Source organism: Microtus ochrogaster, chromosome 7 (assembly GCF_000317375.1).
Source record: "Microtus ochrogaster isolate Prairie Vole_2 chromosome 7, MicOch1.0, whole genome shotgun sequence".
Taxonomy (NCBI): Eukaryota; Metazoa; Chordata; class Mammalia; order Rodentia; family Cricetidae; genus Microtus; species Microtus ochrogaster.
Genome location: NC_022014.1, coordinates 31,863,564 through 31,869,940, shown reverse-complemented (window position 1 = coordinate 31,869,940; position 6,377 = coordinate 31,863,564). Strand labels below are relative to the sequence as shown.

General features: G+C 48.7%; 1 protein-coding gene across 1 annotated transcript in view; it reads left to right on the top strand.

Moving 5' to 3' along the window:
* The first annotated feature begins 5,298 nt into the window (after window positions 1–5,298).
* Window positions 5,299–6,377, top strand: part of LOC101998762 (phosphoinositide-interacting protein) — a 16,326-nt gene continuing 15,247 nt past the window's right edge. The window contains exon 1 of the mRNA XM_005349853.2: window positions 5,299–5,400. The gene's annotated coding sequence lies outside the window, so the exon portion shown is untranslated. The remainder of the gene's footprint in view (window positions 5,401–6,377) is intronic.

The window sequence follows — 6,377 nt, the reverse complement described above, 5'->3', positions numbered from 1 at the left end:
GTATCCATCGACACAGACCGTGAAATTGGATTTTCTAATTTCAAATCCAGTGTGAATTACTAAACCAGATTGACCTAGGACTATTCAAAGTAGATTTCAGAAAGCATTTCTACCCAGAATTGACCACTAGATGGCAGCCACACCCCAGGAGCCGGTTGCTACCTCCTCCCTGCGGGGGGCGGGGGGGAGGGGGGTGCTGGGCCCTTCATGCCTTGCCTTTCTACTTGGAACATCACCCTGTCCATCGTTTTCCGGAAACTCGGACTAGCCGCTAAAAAGGACAGGACCTAGCCGCTGAAAAGGACAGGTCCTAGCAGATAAGAACGGCCTGGGAACCGCATCCCTCCTCAAAGAAGGAAAGGAAGGAAGGAAGGAAGGAAGGAAGGAAGGAAGGAAGGAAGGAAGATAGTTCCCGTCCTGCCCTCCCACTTATTCTTTTTTGCAAACTCTACCTGTAGTTTTATTCTTCCTGTCTCCCAGAGGATTTCTTCCCGTGATAAAATTTCCTTTGTCGTTTTTTGCGCTCCTTTTCCCTAAGCAGCTCCCAGCTGGATGATGTCTCACGCCACCTGCTCGGCTCACAGTGCGGAGAAGGGGCTTTATCCCCTAGAGTGGTCCTCTGGGAACTTAAGACATTTGAGAACTGCCAGGTGTGTGGAGCGCCAGGCAGAAACAGAGAAAGAAGAAGGCGGATAGGCTGGGACGAGGAAGAAATGTTTAAAGACAGGAGTGAGAGCTGGGACGCCCCGCTTCCCCACCTTACCCCCCCACCCCCCCACCCCCACCCACTCACATCTGCTCCCGGACATATTTCCCAAGAGTTTATGAGGGTTCTCTGCATTTTCTATGATGATGCTCGGCTGTTGTGTTACTACGATGTACAGATAACAGAACAGCGCGAGAGACAAGAATGTGAGCATAGGAACTTTTTTATTGTGCTTTTTTTCCCCCACTGCCATGCTGTCCCACCTTGCAGACCTCAACCCAACATCCCACTCAGGCTCGGTCCCTAGTGTGCTTTGGCAAGGGATAATAAGGCCTGTGGAAACCACTGCTCGGAACAGGGCCTCCTCCAAAGAGAGCTCAGAGATCTGAATGGCTAGCGAGTCCCTGTGTCTTAAGTCTGTCTTCCTGAGAGGCAAGGAGGGGAAGAGAGAAAAGATCCCGGCATTCAAGTCTTGGTCTTGGTGGCCTGTCGTACCACAGCAGAGAAGCTGCAGGCCTACTTGTACCTCAGGCTACTGTAAGGATCAAGCAATGTACAGACACTGCCAGGTACAGCATCCGATGTTCATAGAGTTGAGAATCTCTTCTGGACCAAGGCACTGTAGGAGAACCTGAGGCCAAAGCCATAGCAGAATGAGAGACACAAGCTGCACAGTGTGGACAGAAATATTCAATGACTCAAGAAGGAATATTCGGCCAAGACCAGAATGTGAGGGGAAATGACAAATGCATGAGGTAATGGATATGCCAATTAGGTCAGTTTATCCATCCTATATATGTGCATTTCCAAACATTGTATTGTATAAGATAGGCACATACATGTTTATTTGGTGCTTTGATAAAACAATGAATTTCTTTAAGGAGAAAAAAATCACTATGATATGAGAAATCTCCTAAGTCAGAAAAGCTGATATTCCATAAGTAAGGGGGGGGGCAAGGAAAGAGACTCCTGGCTAGAAGCGTCTCAGGACGCAGGGTACTAAGAGCCACACCTGCGTGCTGTGAGAATCTTTTCAGAAGAAACTGCCTGTAAGAAGCTGACAGTTGAGCCAGGGCGCACACCTTTAATCCCAGCACTCAGGAGGCAGAGGCAGGCGGACCTCTGAGTTCAAGCCCAGCCTGGTCTACAGAGAGAGTTCCAGGATAACCATAGCTACACAGAAAAACCATGTCTCAAAAAGAAAAAGAAAAAAAAAGTGAGTGGTACACACTTGAGTGCTGAGCGAGCACTTGACAAAGGAATGTTTCAATGCCATGCACGGTTCCGACAGGCTTGGGCTATGGCTTTTTAAATCAGAGAAAGGAAGGAGGGGCGGCCACTTTGATCCGTGCGGTATAAACATCTCTACCTTACAATGATGCTTGGAAGAGCTGAGTGAAATTTGCTTCAATTAAAAAAAAATGGGCAAGAGGGAAACAAATTTTTAAAAAGAATGAGCATTGGTCATTGTTTCTTCTGCATTGTGGGCACACACAGTGGTTAACTGGGAAACTTTTCCGATTTGTGTATGTTGAACACATTTCATATTCTTTTTAATTGAGGAAAAGCCCTCCAAGGAGCTTGAGAGACTGTTAGGAAAAGCAGGGAAGACACAAGACATGGTTATCAAGTGTGATAGGTCAAAGAACAACTATGAAGGTTCAGAGGAGGAAGGTTACAAGGGAGGGAGGCCAATCTTAGTCAACTAGATGAAGATGAGCAGAAAGAACATTCTAGAAGGAGCAGGTCCACTTGCACAAGCAGAGAGACTCTAAGTGGCAATGCATTGGTCACTAGTTTTTACTAAAGAAACCTAAAGATCCTAGTTTGTTCGGAGCATTCCCACTTCCAGCTCTGAAATCTAGTGTTGGAAACCCATCCATCCCTACATAAGGAAGGTTGGTCACGCTAGCGTCCCTGATCATGTGGAAATTGTATTGACCAGGAAAGGGGCAGCAGAACCTAGCTAGAGGAATTGTGAGCTACAGACTTGGAAATGAGTCTGAAAAAGAGGTAATTGCTGGGACCTGCAGCGAACTTCTCCACCGGCGAGGAAGAACGACCACCACACGAGGATTCTTCTCAGATCGCGCTTTATTGGAGTGCCTCTTGGTTGATGGGGAGCAGGAAGCGAGAGGGGCCGAGAGCACTAAAGCAGCTGCTTATATAGGGAGTAGGCACACGGGTCGCCCTGTGATTGGTTGCCACCATCAGCTGTCACCAGACTGCATTGGGATAGGTCCAAGGGCCCTTATTCACCGCGCATGCGGGAAGCAGGGGACACGCAGCTCCCAACGGGACAGGATGTCAGCGCCATCTTGTAATGGCGATTCTGTCCGGCTCCCTGCACCCCATCAACGCCCCATCAAGAGCAGCTCATCAGCTCAGGACACCCAAAGCCTCCTGCCGTAGAGCAAGTTGGCTTCTTACTTCCTCTGTTCTGCTAGAGGGAGCCTACAGATAGTTGCTGTCTGAGTCTGACCCCTAATTTCAACTTAATTTATGTCTATATTCCGCATGCATATATTGTGAATACACATTTCACATGTATATTCTTTAGGCAATTGCAATATGCATCTTCTCATTCATTCACTGTTAAAAAAAAAAAACACTCCATAGTGGCAACCAGCAAGATGGCTCAGTAGATAAAGGTGCTTACCACCAAGCCTTTGATCAAGGCAGTCAACCTGAGAAGTAGAATAAAAAAAAAAAAAAAAAACCCTACCCCCACCAGGCGGTGGTGTCATATGCCTGTAATACCAGCACTTGGGAGGCACAGTCAGACAGATCTCTGTGAGTTCAAGGCCAGTCTAGTCTACAGACCGATCCCAAGACAGGCTCCAAAAGCTACAGAAAAACTTTGTCCAAAAACAATAAAATACATAAATAAATAAACCTACTCCCAACTCTGCCAAGTTGTCCTTTGACCTCCCTACACACATGCCCTGTCACACACACCTGATACACACACAACATAAATAAATGTAAATTTAAATTAAGAATGATAACATCAATAAATAAATTGGCCAATTAATAAATTAAAGCTTAGAGAACTAATTTGTGCAAGGCCAAACAGAGAATGACAATATACCTCCTTATCTGCCACGTGGGGCTTTGTAAATAGTGAACTATTATATAGATAAAATGCCTAGAATAATGACTGGCATAGAAGAGATCAATTAGGGCTTATGGATCAACTCTTATTGATGGTTAGTTTTGCACCACGTAGCCACACCCTGCAGGAAAAGAAAGCACAGAAGTCTGAATTTAAAGGAAAATAAGTTCTTGTCCGCATTGCAGTGCAATTTATCCCAGGGCTCCTTGGCACATGATAGCTCCAGTTTTACAAGCCAATCTAAGCATAAAGTAAGAGACACCAACATTAGAGAAGTGACATCCACTAAATTCTTCAAACTCAGACTCCCCTAAGTCCTCCCTACTATCTGTTCTCTCCATGGCTCCCTAAGTGCAAGTGTTCAATTTTCACAGAGGAGCCAAGCTTGCTCACATAGTCCATCCCTCTCCCTGCAAGGCCTTCCCTAGCAAGAATTCCCCCCATCTTTGCAAGTTAAGGAAATCAAGACACCTGAGATGGAAGAGCCCATGACTTTGATCTTGACCTTAAGCTTCCCCTTAAGATGACTCTTGGGGAAGCCATTTTACAGTCCACAGGGGAAACCCTCCACCCAATATACCATTGCTAGTAGTGAGGTCCCCTCCCCCAACCTCACTGCCCTACTAACAATGACTCCCATGTTCTTAAGACAGTCAGGAGAAGGACAGCAGTCGGTCTGGCCACCCGAATCTTAAATAATATCCATCACATGATGCCCATCAACATCTTGAGAACCGGCCACACCACAGCTCACACTGGCTTCCCCGAGCACAGGCTGATGGGGTCATACAGTGGAAGGCTTTGTGCCATGTTTTGCTTCCTTATCTTCACAGGTACAACTGGCCTCTCACAAAAAGAGCCATGGGGGCACTGTCCCGCCAGCTGGGAGAAGCAAGAGGGAGCTGCTTTGCCAGCGCCGTGCTCCACAGACAGACTTCTGGTCTACTGGTGTTTTGCAGAGACTCATACTTGTGAGCCCTGGGATGTCTCCAGAGGCATTCCTCCCATCCTGGAACTGAAGTTGGTCCCTAACTCTACACATACGTCTCCAACATCCAACGCAGGTAGAGAGGCCCATAGCTCACCATCAATCCTGTCTCAGCAGGCTCGGAGCCAGGCATAACAGATAACCCTGCCACCGGCACGTCAAGCCTCCTCCAACCCAGAGCCTCCCAGGCCTGCGGAGCCCAGGTCAGGAGTCATCCTGCCCACCCATCAGCAGCCAAGTACACACTTCTCCTGAAACTCAAAGGCACGCTGCAGAAAAGCTTCATTAATTTTTCACAAGATTTGTCTAATAGTGGCTGAGCAGAGCTGAGAAAGCCACATTCAAGTGCCTGTGCCAACAGCCTGCAAAGAGTTAACCCATTAGGCCACATCCTGGTGAGCTCATCCCTGCCGGAGCCTGCTCAGTGGCTGGGATTCGCAGCACACTGACTCTGACTCGTCTGGATGTGACCAGGGTGGCTTTCTCCAGCTGGGATGAAGGACTTGAGCAGAAACTCATCGCCGACTTCTTCCCTGTGTGAGCACCCACTGAGTCCCAGGTCTCCCATCTTCCCCCGGGTCACTGTGCACGGTAAGTAAGGAAAAGAAGCCCCACCCCCCGCAGCCCTTTGCTATGCCTCCCTGAAAGGAGGAAGGTTTGGAGTTTGCTTTAGAGTGTGTTGAGTCTCTGAAGTGGAGTTGGAAGGCAGTGTGAATATCAGAGAAAAAGATGGGACAAAATGAGCTTCAAGCAGGTTGCTGGGACTACCGGGAAAGACAGGCAGAAGTGCGGTGAGCGGGGTGCCTCTCACTGTACACCTGGGAAAAGATAGCATGTGCTTGGGCAACTCCTAGCCTTCCACCCTTGGAAGCCGTTAAAGGGAAGGAGTGAGCAGGGACCCTCTGATCCGGCAGGAGCAAAAGTGTCAAATTGTGAAGTCCAAGGACACCCATAGACCCCGAAGTACCGGGTACAGACCATCTGCCCCTGGGCATCCTACATCCAACATCGGCAGCTGCAGGTTTGTCCCTCCTTCCTGCAGGTGTGGCCAGTACCGGGGCAGGTGCCAGGGAAACAAGGTGGAGTACCCTGGCTTGGACAGTCTTCCTTTTAGGAAGGAGGGAGCAAAACAGATACATAAAAGCCAAGACAAAGGCATGGCTCCCTCAGGCAGAGGAGGGCCGTGGGGACTCCGCCCCTCAGTAAAACCAAATGTAACCACACATTTCCCCTGAGCTGTTTTTCTGCTCTGTAGCCCCAATGGCCCGTGTACTCGTTGTGTGACCTGAAGAGCAAGGTGCATGGCGTCCTCAAGATAACTCTGACCTTAGAGAAGAAAGTCCCCTTCCTGAGAGTGCTGTGAGCTGGGGACAGATGGCGCGAGGCCATGTTGACAGCAGCAACACACTCCACACTCTCCAGTCTCTACACTATCGGGCCAGGCACGGGGCCACACACGCCTTATCAGGGGACTAGACATCACCAAATGAACTCCTGGAAGTGGGATAGTACAGCAAGAGGAGATAGAGACCCTGGGGATTGGCATCAAGCAAATGGAGCTGAACTGG